The sequence below is a fragment of the Gossypium raimondii genome, chromosome 7 (assembly GCF_025698545.1).
Source record: "Gossypium raimondii isolate GPD5lz chromosome 7, ASM2569854v1, whole genome shotgun sequence".
Taxonomy (NCBI): Eukaryota; Viridiplantae; Streptophyta; class Magnoliopsida; order Malvales; family Malvaceae; genus Gossypium; species Gossypium raimondii.
This window is the reverse complement of record NC_068571.1, coordinates 24327244-24347905: the sequence shown is the minus strand read 5'-3', so window position 1 is coordinate 24347905 and position 20662 is coordinate 24327244.

Genomic DNA, 20662 nt, shown 5'->3' with positions numbered 1-20662 from the left:
AGATGTTAGAAAAGCAAGGCAAGGTCAACAACATGTTTTCATAAACGATGAAGAGCAAAATGACATTACTATGGAGATGGATAATAATCTTGGTAGTCCGCAACTTCCTGCACGTCTTGCTCCTTGGACTATATATGACTATACTAAGCTTGCTCTGATTGAGGTTGAATTGAGTATTTTCAGACCTACTGTTGTTGCAAATAATTTTGAGATTAAGCCGAACACAATTCAGATAGTGTAACAATATGTTCAGTTTGATGGGTTGCAAGATGAAAATCCAAACGCTCATTTAGCCAACTTTTTAGAGATCTGCGACACATTTAAGATCAATGACGTGACTGATGATGCCATACGCTTGCGGTTGTTCTCATTCTCTTTGAGGAATAAGACAAAACAGTGGTTGAATTCACTTCTATGGGGTTCCATCACCACTTGGGCTCAGATGATTGAAAAGTTTTTGATGAAGTACTTTCTACCGACTAAAACAAACTAAGTTGAGGAATGACATCTATTCTTTTTCTCAATTTTATCTTGAGACGCTTTATGATATACAAGAGAGATTTAAGGATCTGTTGAGAATGTGACCTCATCATGGATTACCTTTGTGGATTCAAGTGCAAAGTTTTTTTACAATGGTTTGAACCCTTCGACCAGACAAATGATTGATGTAGTAGCTGACAGAACACTAAATAACAGAACACCTGAGGCTGCCATTCGATTTTGATTTTAGGCCAATTAATAGTTATATATATACATACATATATGTATTAATATCTTACAATATATCATTATATGATGTAATACTATATCACATTCTATAATAGTAGAACATAATATATTAATTATTATAATGCTTGTAAAGTCCTTATACTCTTTGTATATTTGAAAGTTAACTTTTCTACTATATTATATAATGTCATATCATATCCTATGTTTATTTATACGTGTTAAGGTCAAGTTAGGCAATCGATTGATTTAATGTTTTCTGTTCAATCTTGGTTTTGAAATTTAAAACTGTTTAAACCAAATTAATTAACTTTACACCTATTAAATATAATATATATTTAAATACAAATCTAAACCTAAACTCAATTTAAACTTTATTCAAAACCAAACATGAATAAAAATAAACTCATTCCAAATTTAAAATTATTATAAATATAATAATATTAATAAAAACATTAAACTAAAAGTAAAACCAGAATTCCCAAATCATAAAAAAAATTAAAATTAAACTTAAAATTTCAGATCGTTAAAATTAAATTTATTACTCATGTTATTTGTAATAACATAATAAATCATGTTTAATTATTTGTTATAAGTATAACACTAGTTGTTGTATTATTAAATTAATATATTATGTCATTATATATTTCATATTATCATTAAATTTAAATCTTCTAGATTATAATAATTATTAATTTTATATATTTATTATACATATATAATTATAGAATTAAAAATATTTTATATCCAATTAATGTTTTTAAAATTTATTTTATTTTATAATTTAACATAAAAATATTATAATTACTTTTTCTATTAATAAAATTTTAATTTTAATATGTAATGCTTATGAACATATTTCAAAAATAAATAATTATCATTTAATTTTATTTTAAGCAATATTATAAAATTACGTTAATTATATTTAGCTATAAATTCAAAAATTTCAAATCAGATCGATTTCAAACTTGAATTTTTATGAACTTGAGTTTATTTTTTTTTATCTTCAGTTTTTCCAAATTTAAAAATTTTGGATTCAAAGAGCACAAAGTTTTCCAAACTTAAATCATTAGACTAAAATTGACATGAATAAAGTTTGGAATTCAGACATATTTTCCTGGTTAGAATTTGGTCACAGGTATCTAGATTTGTGTGGCTCTTTTACTTTAGTAAGTAATGGTTATGAAAAAGGTAAAAGTGGAGGGGACAGAAGCTATAGCCTAGGCCGTGGAAGGGTGTGCAGTGATCGCTCAAGGAGTATTAAATAGGGGTGAGTAAAATTCGATTCGATTCAAAAAATTCGAAAAAGATTTCGAATTTCGAATTATTTGAATCGAGTTAATCGAATTAATCGAGTTAATCGAATCAATTTGAATTTTTTTTCGAATTTCGAGTTCGAATCGAATTAAATTTTTAAATTCGAATAATTCGAATAATTCGAATAAAAACTATATTTTTTATTTTTAAATTACAATACATATATTTTTTATTTTTAAAAGTTAAAAGTTACAGTGCATTAGTAAACCACTTCCAATTTCCAAAATCCCTAACTAAGCCCGTGCGTGCCCTCCCTCCCTCCCCCCTTTTTATCCCAATTCGAAGACCTCCACCGGACCACCACCACGAATCCACCTCCACCTCCAGTCCTCCACGGCTGAGCTCTGCGCATCTTCATTCTTTCTAAAGCAACTGATTTGAGCCGTACAGGTAAGGTAACATTCAAACTTCCCTCTTTCAAGTTTCAACAGTATTAATTCTTCAAAATCAAGTTTCAAGATCAGTTCAGACCTATATTTTTCAGCTCCATCAGTCTTTGTTACTGCAGCACCATTTGTAGCGTCTATATTTTTAGATGCATGTTCTGCATTCAGATCAGTATCAGGTACAAAACTAGATATTGCGATAAGTAACTCGCGAGCTAGCTCCTTGCTGCCAGTAGGTGTTTTACCCATATAATGTCAGTTTTTTCCTGCAATACAAAACCCAAAGTTAAATCTGGCTTTCTTTTCAAAGGATATAGAAACTCCACAAGTTTACAAACAGAATAGCATATAATAGAGATGAAGAATCATCCACCATTCAATTGGTTCCGTAATTTGAATTTTGAAGCATAATGCTGGCCATTTAGTTATATTTAGAAAAGATACATTTCATATTTTGACCCAATTTATATATAAACTAATACATGATTTTCTATTAAAAAATAAGTGATTTTTTTACAACTTTTTTTAATTTGTTGGCTGTTGCTGTACCTTAACTCCTTCAATGCGATAAAGTTGTTTTTTATGCTCATCTTATCCTACCATGCTTTTGTATTGTATTATTATTTATTATGCTCTTAAAAAAATTTAAGTTTGATTTATTAAGTTTGATTTTAAACCAATTTTTGGTCATGGTTACTGATTGCAACAAATGTTTACTTGTAGATGAGTGATCCAAAGCGAGATGGTTCAACTCAAAGTTCACAAAATTCTTCCCCAAGTAGAGATGATCAAACAACAACCAAGGAAAATGTTTGAAAAAAGATTATTCCAAGGGCAGCTTGTTGGAACCATTTCACCAAATTTGTGACTGAAGAGGGGGAGAAGAGAGCAAGGTGCAATGCATGTGATGTTACTTACACAATGGAATCAAGTTCGGGTTCTACAACGAATTTGAATAACCATTTGAAAGCATGCCTGAAAAGACCTCGAGGTAATACTTCTAATCCGAAGCAATCAGAATTAACATTTGTGAAGGTTAGCCAAGAAACAACAGATTTATCAACTTGGGTGTTTGATAAAGATGCTGTTAGAAAAGCATTGGTTCGTATGATAATTATGGATGAACTACCTTTTAAAATTGTAGAGGGAGAGGGTTTCAAATACTTTCTTTCTATAGCATGCCCACGGTTTAGTCTTCCATCTCGTTGGACAATTAGAAGGGATTGTCTTGATTTATTTAACTCCATGAAGACTGTGATGAAGAACTGTTTTGAAAAAGATATAAGTAGAGTTTGTTTGACGACAGACACTTGGACTTCATTGCAAAGGATATCTTATATGGTTTTAACAGCACATTGGGTGGATGATGAGTGGAGGTTGCAAAAAAGGATTATAAATTTTTGCCCAATATCCGCTCATAGAGGTGAAAGCATAGGTCAAGCCATTGAAAAATGTCTTCGAGATTGGGGGATTGAGAGGGTCTTCACTATTACAGTTAATAATGCATCCGCCAATAGTGTTGCCATAGAATATTTGAGAAAGAAATTGAATCATCGAAATGCTTCTGTTGCAAATGGAAAATTTATTCATATGAGATGTGTTGCACACATTCTTAATCTCATTGTGCAATACGGTATTAAGGATGCTTCTGTGTCTGTGGATCGAGTTAGAGGTGCTGTGAGGTATATAAGAGCATCACCATCGAGGTTGGCAAAATTCAACCAACGGGTAAAAGAAGAAATGATAGATAGTAAGGCTCTATTGTGTTTAGATGTGCCTACTAGATGGAACTCAACATATATGATGTTAAAGGTGGCTGAAAAATATGAGCGTGCATTTGAATCATATGTACGTGATGACCATCATTTTTTTCTTGACCTTACTGCTGGAGATGGAGTACCTACATTTGATGATTGGGAAATTGTTCGAAGAATTATAAAAGTATTAGAGCCTTTTTATCATCTTACATTGAAGGTGTCCGGATCTTTGCATGTTACCTCTCATTCACTTTTTGAAGTATTGACGGATGTGCATTGTCTTTTTGATGGGTGGTAAGAGTGTGGAGATCTAGACATAATTTCTATAACTTGCAAAATGAGAGAGAAATATAATAAGTATTGGGGTGAAGGAAACAAGATCAACATGCTAGTTTACTTAGCAGTCATCTTTGATCCGCGATGTAAAATGAGTTTTTTGGACTTTGGGGTCAACTTGCTTTTTCCTAATGTTGCTAATGACGTTATGAAAATGATTGATAAAGATTTGCGTTGCTTGTTCAATGAGTATTCTTCTAATGCCGGAAGAATTGAATTGTTTGAAGGTAGATCTAGTTTTTCGACAAATCATTGCAATTCAATGGAAATAGATCAGTCATAAATGAAAACGGGCTTGGCCAAACAAAAATACCTTAAGAAGAAGAAACAAGTTGGATTAGAAAGCAAATCTGAGTTGGATAGATATTTGGGTGAGGATGAAGAAGTAAATGATTCAAGTTCATTTGATTTACTATTGTGGTGGAAAATGAACACTCCTAGATTCCCTATTCTTGCACAAATGGCTCGAGATATTCTTGCTATTCCTATCTCAACAGTTGCCTCGAAAAGTGCATTTAGCACGGGTGGACGTGTTCTCGATAGTTTTAGAAGTTCTCTAACTCCTGTCATGGTCGAAGCTTTGGTTTGCACACAAGATTGGCTTCGGAAATCTAATGGTGTCATCAATCTTGAAGATTATTTTGATGAACTTCAAACAATGGAAGATGGTAATATATAAATTTTAATTTATAAAATAAGCTTTTGTATTCTTTATATTAGTAAGCATTCCCATAATTTAACTAACACTTTTGTTTTTAAATTTGCTAGACTTATCCAAAATACCAAGATCAAGAAGGTAACATACTTAGCATTAGTTTATAAAGTTAAATGTTTATTTAATTTATTTTTGCAAATTTTATTATTATTTAACTAACTCATTCAATACTTTTACTAGATGTTTCAAGATTATTAACGGTGTTTGAAGCACAAGAAAAAGCTTAAACGTTTATATAATAGTTCTTGAACTGATGTGTTATTGTTAGTAGTTTGGTTTGGTTTGGTTTGTTATTGGTTAATTGGACTTTTGTTGTGTTCTTTTGGTGTAGGTTTCTATTGTATTTTGGACTTTTGCTTATGTTTTTTTTATTATAATGTTGTTGTTTATTTCGACTCATGCTATTTACTTGGACTTTTACTTATGTTTATATTATAATCTTTTGTATTATTTTTGTTGTTTATTTGGAATCATATTGTTTATTTGGGTTGATGATGTTGTGTTGCTTTTATTTATTCACTTATTTACTTCAATTTTTTGTTGTATGATCATGTTTAAAACTTTAAATAAAATTATTTTTGGAAAATTACATAAAATAAACAACACTATTTTTTTTAACTTTAACTCGAACAAATATATTCGATTCGATTCGAATTCTATCTCACTCGATTCGATTCGATAAAACTTCAAATAAAGTTAGGATGATAAAATGAAATTCGAAAATTCGATTAATTCGAAAATTTTCGATTCGATTCGATCGAATGCTCACCCTTAGTACTAAAGCACAATCAAGGACTGAAGCTACTGTCTTTTTTCACTCTAGCTAGATGCTTGGTGGGAAAATGATTGCATTACTGTTTTTTTTAAAAATTACACGTGTTTTTTTTATCCATATTACAATTTGATTATAGTATTTAAGTAAATCCATTTTTAAAATATTTTAAAAAAAAATCCGATTGATGTTGCATTGCTGTTTTTAATACTGTGAGACGTGGCTTACAACCTAAAGCATTATTAAGCAATGCGTTGGCAAATGGAATATATTTGTCTTTTCCTTGGAGGTCTCTATGCTTTTTCTATTTGCCCATTCAAACAATTAAAGCCATGCCCCATATTAAAAAAAACCTCGCCAATATCCTTAAATACTGTTATAAAAAAACCAACTTAATTCCCGTATTATCTTTTAAAATTGACATTTTTGCCTAATTAACACTCCATGGAGTGGATTGAAAGGACAAGTTACGAGACACACTCGTTCCATGTAAACTCAAATGCCCGAAAGTTACAAGGCAAACATGAATTATCTTTATTCAATCGTAAATGTATGGAGTTGATGGAAACCGAGTGTTACCAAACATATGTTAGTGGCATTGCTACTTAAATTTAGGACCATCTTAGAATCTTTGCAGCTTGAACCTAGGCGGTAAGACGGCCGCATTCACGTGCTCAGCTTTCTTTGTTTTCATCATATTGCTACATGGGCCACATTAATCATCGCTGTATGTTATTATTATTATTATTATTTACGGCCAAACAATTTGTGTGCATACAAAAGACTCATTGAATGCTCCTATAAAATAGATTAAAGAAAAGGAAATCTTGTATGCTTTTAAATTTTTTAAGCAGCAGACTGCAGATATATATAAAAATTTAGGAATATGGGTGTTCAAACTGTTAATTGAATCAATTAATATTAATCGGATTAATTAATTTTTTTAATCTTTTAACCGTTAACTGAATCAGAGTTTTTTTAAAAAAATTAACCAAATCGAAATATTTCGGTTAATTTGGTCGGTTAATCGAATTAACCAAAATTTATATATTTTTATCTTTAGTTTGTTAAAACAAGTATAAAACATATATAATAAATAAATTAATAATGTTCATTTGACCAATTTAACCGAATTAAAACTACTATAATTTGTATTATTAATTAATAATTCAGTTAATTATCCGATTTCAAACCGAATTAACTAACAATCGAACTTCCAAAAAACAACCGAATTAAATCGAATCTGTTCAATCGATTAATTCAGTTTTAACTAAAATTTGAACACCCCTACCCGTGATGTCGGTTCTACCTCTTAATAATTTAAATTACAATATATCTAATTTAGTTTAAATTTTTTTATTAATGCATTTATTTAAAAAAAGTGTACCCATCCCCAAACATCCTGACAATGGATAGTTGCGGTTGAGGAATACAAAGGAAATAAACCAAAAATCAAGGAGTAATTATTGTATCTCTAAGTGTATATTTTTGTTTTGGTATTGGTATATATTAATATATTTGATATGTGGTTTTGGGTTTATCAACGTGGAACCAACTAGTTATTACAAAAATAAAAAATATTGATAAACTATAAACTTTAAACCCTAAATTCTAAAAAGAATTAAAAATTAATTAATTTTTTATTTAAATTTATTGCTTTTAATTTATACTAGTCACTATGCTTTCATTTTCAAAAATACTAGGCCTCGGCTCTTACTTGGACAAAAGCTTACGGATGTAGAGACAAGATGATTTCTTTGGACTATTTTTCTCAAACCAAAAAAGGGTGGCAGCGCCCAGATTTAGGCTGGGTACAGCTTAATGTTAATGGCTCCGTTGCAAATAGTAATACTAAAGCAGCGATCAGAGGAGTTATACGAGATAATAATGGGCAGCGGCTGTCGGGTTTGGCCGTGGTAACAGGAATGACTGAGATTTTACAGGTGGAAGCAAGAGCTATAGTGGAATGGATGAAACTAGTTTGAAATCTTTGAGGCATATTTTCAATTCGTAAATGAGGAGTTTTGAATAATAAAATTATAATTTTATCTTCTACCCCATAAGACCTTTACAATGAGATATCATATGCTTAAAATGGTTGAGTGATGAATGAGAAATTGATACTCAAAGTAAGCTACTTGTGAATTATGTTAAGGAAAATGAAAAGCATTAGTCCCACATTGATTGAGAATCAAGTGTGAAACTTGTATATATATGTGAACCAATTTAATAATTAGTTAATGACTAAACTAATGCTTTTTTTCATGCACAAGAGGTATGCAAATTCAAATTCATTGGGGTCAGGAGCGCACGACGTGGGTGACGCAAAATATTTGGACTGATTGGGCCTTTTTAAGCCTATGGATGTTTTAGCCCAATACGTGTTTATTTCTTTTCTCAATGTCAGACGTTAATTTGGATTGGATGACCTTAATTCAAGACGTTATAATTCCAAATTACTCAAAGTTTTCAATAATATCTTTTTATACTGGAAATAATCAGAATACAAAGAGACAAGAATTCTTATAATTTCCTTTGAAAATTTGATCACGCAACTGCGCTATTGTGGTGTTCATCTAGTTGTTGTATCCTGGGAGACAATCGTCCGATGTTTCTCCAGCGCGAAAGGAGCGGTCGAATCTGTCTTAAGGAGACTGTGTTCCACAGGCCTCAACTCTGAATCGATTTCGAACTTGTTTACAGTAAACATTTTTTTTTAAATAATATTTTACTTGTTATTCCTGTTCTGATCTTGTGATTTATTTGATTTAAATTAATATACTTAAATATTTTTTATTACTGTGTGTTTGCTAACGATTGTGCAACAACTGGTTTGGATAAAAAGGTATAAACATGTTGAGATTAATTGTGGTAATGTGTTGCTTGTTGATACTATTCGTAATGGTTTTGCACCACTTAGCAACATTCTTGAAGTTCGGTTGATACATGAATGGTGTAACAAGGATTGGAAGGTAAAATTTAGGCATATTTTGCGAGAAAGTAACAAAATAATGGATTTTTTGGCAAAGACGATAATGGAGAGCTAAACCAATTAATTCTCTTTGAAGATCCACCGCAATATATACTACGACTGCTTGAAGAGGATGCCCATAGTTCTTTGCATGAAGATGCCACTGTTTCTACTCATTTCTAGGCTCTAGGAGTGTTTTATCTTTTAATTACCAAAAAGAAAAAAAAAAGAAAAAACCTTAAAATTGTAATAATTATTTCTTTCCTTTTGCATGTAACGTCTTTTTCCTTACTTAATACTAGCTAAGGTGTATTGAAATTGAATAATTACTATTTGTTTAAAATGTAAAATATTAGTATTAAAATAATATAAAAATAAATAATTTAAATTAATATTTTTAAATAAACATAAGAATAATTTAACTTTGAAATGCCATTATTAGTATGATTCCCTCGCTTTGTATATTGAATTGATTATTTGGTTTGTGTCAAAATATAGAATATAAATTTAAAAGTTAAAATATATTTTAATCCCACTTAAAAATTTATATAGAATCACGTAATATTTTAATAAAAAATTTAATGATATTAACTATTTCAACTAATAATAATACTGTAAAAATACAAAGGCCAAATTACATTAGAAATTAAAGTGTAGTAGTTAAATTTCATATTTAGGCATAATATAGGGATCAAAATTGAAATTTAATCATTTTTCTAAATTTGTAAAAAAAGAAGGTATGATCAACACAAACTTAAAAGAAATAGGAAACCACGTGTTAGTGTCACAGGCCAAGGTGCAAAGCCCATGACCATCACACAAAACGCATCCCATGGAGGTCTATCGATTAGATGGGGATCATTTTACCTATGAGAACTAACCTGATTCAAAGAACTGATGGAGAAGCCTGTGTGACCCAATGAAACAAATATGGAAAGTTAGACTACCTTGGTAAATAGAGAAACTAATATTAGAAGATTGAAGGGAATAATATTTGATAAGATTAGATTTTATTTGATTGTGTAAATCTTGTAAATCCCTTAATTGTAGTGATACGCTTTATCTTGACCATCGATATAATTCGATCTATACCGTCGGTTTTGGGGGAGCTTAGCTATAAATAGAGAGCCTCCCTCTTATTTGTAAATCGTCAATTATTTTGTATTCTTTAATAGTGAATACTAAGTTGAGAGCATTTACTCAAACACCTCTCATGCATTTTTTTTCTATGGCTATTATGTTCTTTTAAGCAATCTTTTAGCTTTGTGTTGCTTCCCTTATACAAATTGGTGTCTTGGAGGAATTCTGTGAGAATATTCACTTTGTGGGAGTTAAGTTGACTCAGGCAGGTTTGAAACAATAAAATTGCCTAAGGCCGCACGGATTGCGAAACTAAAGTTTTATCCCCGTGACAGTTGGTATACAATTTTTAGTTGCGAAGGCACCGTAGATATGTCGAAAGAAGTTGTCAATTAGATTGAGCCAATGGAAACTCGTAGGAGGGCTAGAAAACTAAATTGTTTGAGGGACATGTTGCCTTTGAAAGAATGAGTGGTCAAGCTCAATGAGCCTATGGGTGAAGTGAAAGACACTCTTAAGATGATCGAGGGGCGCACTGTAGTGTTAGACTCGAAGGAAAAGCAACTCAAGGAGCTGGTGTTGGAGTCTCTCAGTTCCAATGTGGAAAATATGTGAGGGATGCTAAATTCCACTATGGGTAAGCTGACGAAGAGAGACGATGCTCTCGAGGCCATGACGATGACTTTGAAGGAGGAAACAATGGCCATGATAAGGACTTTAAGCACAAGAGTAGAGGAGCTCATAAGAGAGCTTACTTTGTGCCGAGCTGCTATGGGTAAAGGAGAATTGAGTGCGACACTCAACCGCAAGATGGATGTCCCCAAATCGGAGAAGTTCAAGGGGGAAAGGTCCACAAGTGAAGTGGACTACTTCTTATAAAAGATGGAACAATACTTTCGTGCCATGAGCATCAATGATGATGGTGTTAAGGTAAATACTATTGCTTGATATTTTACTGACTTTGTTATTTTATGGTGGAATCGTAGGTCCACAAATGAAAAGCGTGGTTAGGCTGCGATTGGAACTTGGGAGGAGTTCCAAAATGAGTTCAATGAGCAGTTTTACCCTCAATATGCCAAGAAGAAGGCTCGGTCTAAGTTGTGTTGGTTCTCACAAACAGGCATAATCCAAGAGTATGTAAAAGAGTTTAGCAAGTTGATGATTCAAATCTCCAATCTGAGTGAGGAGGAAGCATTCTTCTATTTTATGGATAGGTTGAAATCGTGGGTTAGACAGGAATTGGAACGTCGAAGGGTCCAAGAACTATCAAAAGCCATAATTATAGTTAAGTCTTTGATTGAACTTGTTCCAATGAAAGATAAGTTCAAGTTTTTCAAGCCTAATGAGAAGAGCAATGGTGGGGGAGACCATGAGGAAGATGAAAAGGGACACAGCGATGATGGAAATGGTAGTAGTAGTGACAGTGGTAATGGGAAACCATGAAATGGGAAGTGGAGATGCAACAACCCGAATGAGAAAGGGAGCAAGATAAAATGCTACATTTGTCGAGGACTGTATATGACAAGGTATTGTCTAAAGTGATCTATTTTTTTTACTGTCAGAAGGGATGATGAGTTAGAAGAAGCACCCATGAAGCTTGGTTCAATTATGAGTAGAGTCGAAGCCAATAAGGCCAAGTAGAGTAAGAAGAAACTAGTGTAGTACTTCTCTTGTAGTGGTCCGCATGAGATGCGGAACTATCCAGAGTGAGTTAAGTCGTCCACAACCAATAAAGGGAAGGAAGCGGAGCCTGATGAGAGGAAGGCATCGAAACTTAATTCAATGATACTCACTCCTGGGAAAAGGAATCGTAAAGTGAAAAGGTTGATACTTGTGGACATTAACATCGTAGGCCAAAAAAAGAGTGCTCTTGTTGATACGGGAGCATTAAACTTTTTCATTTTGAAAAAAGTTGCGAGGAAATTTGGTCTCTCGATTAGGATTAAGGCTGTTATTTTTCCTTTTATCGATCAAATTCATATCGTTGATGATCCGTTATCACGAATTGTTGTACCGGTAGATTGAGATATAAAGGTTGGGACCAAGGTGTTGTCAGCAATTCAACTAGTCTAGAATATTTCATATGGGAGAAACATTGACTCAATAAAACAGAGTGCTAAGAAAGCACATTCGGAAATGCTAGTGGAGCATGAAACCAATATGAAGCTTGTTGAGATATCAATAGAGCTACCACCTATGAGAAATGTGGGTTATGCATCAAAATTTAGGGGTAAAGTGGTGATCCAAACTAGACAGTCGGGATGAGTAAATGCTATAAGTAAGATACATTTCTAACACTTTAGTAGTGTTTTGCATTCTAACTTGTTGGCTTGGTGAGAACATAAAGGCCCTTTCAGAGTTCAGAAGAGGGTAAGCCGAAGGACTTACAAACTTAAGTTAGCGGGAATACTCAAGGTTAACCTGGTGTTCAACGTGGGGGTGTCGAAACCTAGTTGTGTGGATCAAACGGATCTTGATCGAGGCAAGTCACAATGTAAGCAAGTGAAAATGATGACTTTTTGTGAACGAAATGTATGAGCAAGGGAAACGGTTTGAGTTAAGAAGCGACAAAAGCTGAGGCAAAAGTTTCAAAAGGCGAGACGACCCAATAGTGAGACTAGTTGGGAAAAAGCTAAGGCATCGAGAGTTTCGAGGTGAATCAAGTCAGTTTATTCTTAGAGCGCAATAAAGGCATTGCGAGAATGAATGTGGGAAAATGTCAGGGGCCAAGGTGCAAAACCCGTGACCATCGTGTAAAATACATCCCATGGAGGTCTATTGGTTATATGGGGATCATTTGACCCACGAGGAGTGGCCCGATTCACAGAACTGATAGAGAAGCCTGTCCATTTGAAGCCTGGTGGCCCAATGAAGCAGATATGGAAAGTTAGACTACCTTAGTAAATAGGGAAACTAATCTTGAAAGATTAAGAGGAATAATATCTGATAAGATTATATTAGATTTGATTGTATAAATTTTGTAAATCCCTTAATTGTAGTGATAAGCTTCATCTTAATCATCGATGTAATTCGATTTATACCGTTGGTTTTGGGGAAGCTCAACTATAAATAGAGAGCCTCCCCCTCAGTTGTAAAGTATCCATTGTTTTGTATTCTTTGAGAGTGAATACTAAGTTGAGACCGTTTACTCAAACACCTCTCGTGCATTGTTTTTTGTGGCTATTATGTTCTTTTGAGCACTCTTTTGGCTTTGTGTTGCTTCCGCTATATAAATTGGTCCCTTGGAGGAGTTCTATGAGAATCTTCACTTTGTGGGATTTAGGCAAGCTTAGGCGTGTTTGGAACGATAGAATCACTTAAGGCTGCACGAATAAGGAGAGTAAAGTTCTAGTCCCATGACATTAGAATGTAAGACTTTTAGGATATTCAAATTATATATAACAACATAATGTTTTAGCCAAAAAGTTAACGATATTAACTATTTGAACTAATTAATAACATTATAAAAATATGGGGACCAATTTATATTAAAAATTAAAATTTAGATGTTAAATCTCAAATTTAGATATATTATATGGGTCAAAACTGAAATTTAACCATTTTAGTAAAATGCAAAAAATAAAAGAAAATGAGAAATAGAACCTAAAAAAAGAGGGACTGAAATTGTAATTTAACCATTTAAAACATAATATAATAAAGGGAAAAAAATGCATGAATGGCTAGGCACGTGTCAAATAGACCTGTTCATGGGCCAGGCTACCTGCCTAGACTTGCTCAAAATTTGAGAGGGTTTAGGTAAAAATATTAGGCTTGAAAAATGGGCTTAAGCAAAAAAATTAGGCCTGTTTGAAATATGGGTTAGGCTCGGGCTTGAACATTCAAGGCCCGAGCTTGAACCAACCCGGCCTTTTTGTAAGTTTATAATATTTTATATTATGTTATTCTATATATTATGTAATTTATAACACATTAAAAAAATAATCTTATAGTAAATATATAATACTACTCGAATGTAAATATTAAAATAATGTTAAGATGACTATATAAAAAATTTCAATAAATAAAAAATATATAAAATTATTAAATATTAAATTAAAATATTATAAATATTTTTAAAAAAATTAAAAATAATATGGGCGGGCCTAAATGGGCTTGGGTTAGTCTTTAACAAATATGGGCGGACTTGGGAAAAAAATTAAGCCCATATTTCGGGCCTGGCCAGGCTTAGGCAAGCATAAAATATATTAATATCATGCTTAAGCACGACCCAACCCGACCCATGAACATCTCTTGTGTCAAAGAAAGAAAGTTCTTTGAACCTTTCTTTTATATATAAGTACTAGTGTTATGGTTCGCAGATCAAAGTTCGTGATCATTGCGCACGGAACTAAACTGCCACAAATCGATGTGGTAAATTAGAGTCTTTTTGGCACTTAACGAGCTTGTTTTCTAGTTGTTTTAGATTATTTTGTTATGTTTTCTAGTTGTTTTAGATTATTTTCCGTTTTTAGTAGTTTATGTTTAATTTTAGTAAAATAAGTGTTTTTACACAATTTTTGGGTATGGAATGACCTAATGGGCCAATACGGGCCTTGGGAAGGACTAACATGTCGATTTAGTGTGCAGGACGTTCTTTTTAAGCTAAAAATGCAAAAGGACGATGGCATTGTCGCAACATCAGCATTTGGTGTCACAACACCACACTTCGAAGCTAAGGAAGTCACTTAGGAAGTACAGTGTCACAACACCAGAGCGACGGAAGGCATCCACATAATGTAATTTTATCAGTTTTAATGTTTGTTTTTGACCGAATTAGGGTAGCCACAATTGCCTATAAATAGCAATAGTTAGGCTGAGTTAGGGAGCCATTTTTAGGGAGTCGACCTAGAGATTTTCCCTAGGAAAGCGTCGAACGATATTTTCATACTTTTAATTTTCAATTTTCTTTAGTTCTTATTTTATCTTTTATTATGTTCGCTAAATCGGTATCGTTCTATTCCGATATGGAGACGATTGCGAGCGGAGATTGTTCTAAAACTGTGCTTCTATTAATTATTAATGAGCATTCTCTTTTCCTTTATTCTTCTATTCCGTTATTTATATTTCGTTAACTTGATCAACTAACATTTGTATGGGTATTGAAATAAAATCTTGTCTGTAATTTATATCTTGCATGATTCGATTATGGAATTGATTTATTGATTAAGTAATTATTTATCTAAAATTGAGAGTTTATTCAAAAGTACTTAGTATACTAGGAACTGACGCCCCTAGTAGAATATCTAGAAAATTGAGATCGAAAGGGTATCTGTATGCTTAGGTAGAGACCGAAAGAGTGACTTAGGTTGTAATCCATAGTGCAGATGAGACCGAAAGGTATTCTTAGCTAAGGGTATTCTTAACTAAGGGTGGTAAATAACTTAGTTGAGGATAATTAGCGACTTAATTGATAATTAGAGATTTAATCAATCATAGGCCGGGAGCACGTACATTGACACTAGGAATAGGAAATTTCATTAAGATATCAGGTTAATTAAATACTATTAGGTTATTTTATATTAATTAATTCCATTAGTTTAATTAATAATTTAATTATGCATTAACACTACTAATTTGTAACTCAATTAGATTAGTAATTATTTTTGGTAATTAATTTAATAATAAATTTTCTCCAATCTGTAATCTATTAGGTACGATCCTTGGAATACTTCTCGGAGTGTTTCGTTGTAACACTTTACTATATTACAATTTGAGTTGTATACTTGTGGTCACTGCTACTTTATTCTATATCTTTTTGTCGCAGTATTTCCTGTTCAGACGCTCGAATGTCTGGCGGCAATCAAGTTATTAGTGTCGTCGCTGGGGATTGCAATGGTGAAAATTGTTATTAATTTAATTGCTTTGTAAAATAATACTAGTTGAAAGATAAATGAGTTAGATAGTGTGTTAATTTTTAATTATTTTGTTATTTTATTTATTTAAATATTTTTTTAGATACCTTGTTGATTATTTAATTTAATCATGAATGCGATTGATGATGAATTTGATGATGATAGTAGTTGAGACGAGGAATGTGGGATGTCTGCATGGTTCGATGATGAAGGGTATTGTAACGAATGATCGATTTGGGCAATCAGAACTTCAACAAACCACTAGAGTTTTGATGAAGGCAACAATGTGACAGAATCTTCAGTTGAACCTTTTGGTGAGTTGTATGGGATATCGACGAGTTATGATAGAGAATATGATGTGCCCAGATATTCAGCCCAAAGAATTGGACCTAATCATGGATGATAAGGTATACCAGGATTTATATGAACAACATAGGAACAATCAATGATCACAATTGTCGAACAAAGCCTCAACAAACTAACATAGTCACAATCGAATGTGCGGAGATTATGAAGATTCATACAAATTTCCTTTGGAGTCGGAGGAAAATAAGTCCTTTCACCTCAAGATAGAATTCCAAGCTAAATCAGGGCAAGTCTAAAGGCAATAAGACTAGTTAAAGACATCTAAATATGCAACCGATCTAGCTTGTAATTCATATGATGTAGTTTCGTGCAAAACCACTACATCAACCTACACAACGGATGTGGTAGACATAAAAGAAGTGCTGGCATAAATATTGGAAATGAAAAAATTACTAAAACAACAAAAGGAGGCATAGAGCTCTTTGGAATATATCGAACATGATGTTTCTAACTCTAATCACGGGAACAACCGTATCATCGTCAACCACTCTGAATTAGATGGTAGTTAACAAGATTTTGGAACCGAAGACCACAAGGAGCCACTGAATATAGCCGAAGGCATCTTCGAGCCAATTAACAGAGAGATAGACATAGTTGTAGATATAGCTGTAGAAGTAGATCTAACCACTAACATGAAGCTTAACCAAATTTCGAATAAAAGTGCAGATAAGTCGATACACTGTCTAACCTAAATTGAAGAGGTGCTAGCGGATGAAACTGACAAGTTCATCTCGTTCTCATTCGATGATGAAGGTAAAGCCTGGTTTAACAAAGTCTTGCACAACATGGAGGTGAAGAGGCTCAAGGTAATAATACTCAAAAAAATAATTTGGGGTTGGCACGAATTCGACACCAAATGGCTTAGATTTCAAAAATAAGGCAATATCATTGGAATTGACCTAAAGTTCTGGTTTACATTTCTCGATTAAAAAACAACTAATGAATCAAAGTGTCAAGGACCAGTTGGAAGTTCCTTTTCGGTGGCGACATGGATCGTCTCAAGTAAGAAAAATGACTTCTTGTTTAAATTTATTTTAAATTTAATTTAAATTTTAATTGTAGTTGGTTATTTTTGTTTTGTTTATTTAAAGTTTTAATTTAGATGTTTTTACGTGTTGCCTATAGTGGTCAATGAGTTTGAGAAGTGGAAGAATCAAGAAGTTGAAAAAGGTGAAACTTCGCGCACGGGATAGATTGAAACAATGAGTGACGTCTTAACGTGAGATGTCGAGTCGTCTTGATGAGCCCACCCCACATCTCAACGTGGCCTCACGTTGTCATGATGAGCCGGCCCAACGAAAGGCAAAAAAGATCGTGACGTCGGGACGAGGTATGTCTCATCGACCCAACGAGCAGTTTCACGTCGCAACAAAGGGCTATCCACATCGCAACGATTCGTGACATAACGGACTTGGAACTCATAACGGCTATGCGACGTAGGGACAACGGGAGAAGTGACATCGTAACGAGGTAATGATTATAAAAGGACCTTGTCACGACAAGCCTTAATCAGATGCCCCAAAGAGTTTTCTCTTTTTTTGTTATTCTCTACCTCCACGTCCTCAACCCCCCTGCTTCTTTAGTTTTTCTCTGTTATTAATCCTCCATTTGCATCATTGTTTTCTATTTCAGAATTAAACCAGTCCCTTATTGAGTCTCAACAAAGTTCTCCTCTGATGAAAAATGACAGTGGTCGATAGGAAAGCATGACGATGCCGACATTTCGAAAACATAAAAGTTCGGTGATACTCAATCTTTTGCTAATCTTTGAATATTCATGCTAGATTTTTTATAAATAGATTAGTGAACATAAAATTTGTTTTGAATCAATTATATTGTGTTACTGGTTGTTTAAATTATATCAGAATTTGGTTAGCATGTCATCCTAAAAGCAAATGACATCCTGATGAACCGCGAAACACAATGTTCCAAGTGACCCAAGGAGACGATTCGTCTCAAACGAAACAACTAAAAGATTTGGCAACTTCAATAAACGACTAACCTTGAAATGTGGCTACGACTTTGCAATGCAATTATTCCAGGACCCTATAATTACAAGGGTCGACCGCTTACAGTGGAACATATTTTGCTGACAACCTCTCAAACTGGCCATCATCTCTATTGTTCATGAATTCTATGCAAATTTTCTTGAAGCCCAAGACAACACGGTCTTTGTGAGAAGTGTATACGTAGACGCCTCTCCAATCGCGATCAAGGCTATTTATAAAACACCTCCTTATGCCTCTGATTTTTTAATGAAGATTTAAATGAGGTGGATCATGATGAGATTATTAAATTTTTAATTAAAGGTTAAGGCAATTGGTTCTGAAAATTGGTATCCCGAGAACCATTATAATTTCAACAATCAATAATGACCCAAAGGATAAAATGTGGATATATTTTATCTGTGCAATTTATTTTCCTACACAGCATGTCACGGAAGTTACCCATGATCGTGCTCTTCTCTTGTATGTCATTTTACAAGGATGGAAGATTAATGTAGGGTACACGATCTAGACCCTAAGGAGGGATCTCCATCTGTGACCCACTCGACACCACCCAACCCACACAAGCAAGTCCATCCACATCAAGAGAGAATGAGACGAGGGTTGTCTCGAATGAGCATGATAGTACCACAGGTGAGTTCGACAACGACGACCTAAGTCCATGAAGTTTGCCAAACTAAAGTTTTAGCCTCATGAAAGTTTGTATCAGAGTTAGACGAAATTTACTTGAAATATGATGGGGAAGATGTGCTACTGAATCGATTTCTCCTCTTTGACTACCTCTTTCAATTGAGCCACCATGACCAATTCTCTGATCTCTAGCTACATGAGTAGATCTCTGGGTAGTAGCAGGAATATCATTAACACTTCTCAGACAATTTCGAGTGATATTCTCTAAAGATCCATATCGAAAACATGCTCCTATTTTCTTCCAACATTCACTTCTGTGCTTCCTACCACAAGGTTCAAAGTTCAAAATACTTACGTCCTTTTTCGACTTATCAACATTTCCAATAGATATTGACGATTATTTAACTTGGTCTTTGTCATATTCAACTTCCGATGGAACCAATTTCCAAGAACTTCGAGACTCTCTAGTTCGTTTAGGAAAATATTGTGAATTAATAGTCACAACTCTTTTTCCAAATACTAGGAGAGACTCATCTTGCTTATCTAGGCCTAAGGCTTGTTCAACCAATTTCGCTCGTTCAGCTAGATCAACAAACTCTTTTATTTTGTGCGAGACTAACTTAATTCAAAGTTCATCTCGCAATCCTTGAAGGAATCACTTACAACTTTCCTCTTTTGAGGGCACTGACTCAAGAGCATATTTGCTCAGTCGCAAGAATTCTCTTTCGTAGTCGACTACTAACATATTTTCTTGCTTCAACATCATAAATTCTTGCTTTCTATCTTCCAAATACAATTAATCAATATACTTCTTTTCAAAACCAGAAAAAAGGATATCCAAGTGATCTAATTTATTGGTATATAACAAGTGGCAGTTAGCCACCATTGTTATGCTTCTTCTTTTAAAAGAGACACCACACAAGTAACACACTCAGTCGGTGTACATTCTAACTATAGTAAGACCCGTTTGGTGCCTCGTGTTGGGTAGGAATTGATGATGACTCCATCAAGGCATGCACTCCCGACCTACAAATGATGCGAGGTTGTGTTTGCCTCCTACTATGACGTTGGCTAATCCTCACCTCCTCCAGCAGTAGATATAGCTTGTCGTGATGTCTGAACTATGACATGTACTCTAGAGAAGTCACCAATTCTGGTGCGAGAATTGGTTTGCATATAGGTATGAAATTGCACCTATACTCTCAAATGTTGATTAATTGCTCGTAGAATTTAGACCAATCTTCGTTGGTTCTCCCCCGCAAGTTGACCTTGTGCAATTTTTCGATATCTTAAGGTGACGATGGAATAGTTTGCCTAAACTCAAATTTTTCGTTGGTTTTCATCACTCGATCGGATTCGTGCATCTCCACCATCGTGTAAACTATCAATGGCACCTTGACGTGCCATATATTATAATGGGCCAAAAGTTCGATCGGGATGTGTTCTTCAATTTTTGGATCAGCGTATGACATCCATTCAAACTATAATATGAAATTATAAATTTTATTATGTACATAATATTAAATTTCAAATCCTTTCTTAAATATTATATAATTGAAAATTTCAGAAATTAACCTCAACTTCCTATCGTTGATCTAACAGTAATTGGATATCTTCAAACTCCTTTTTTAGTGCCACATGACTTGCGTGATTGTTTCACCTATTCAAATAATATGTTATTTCAAAAATATAATAATAATAAATATTATGATAACTATATTATCAAATGAGTTTTATCTTCTTACGGG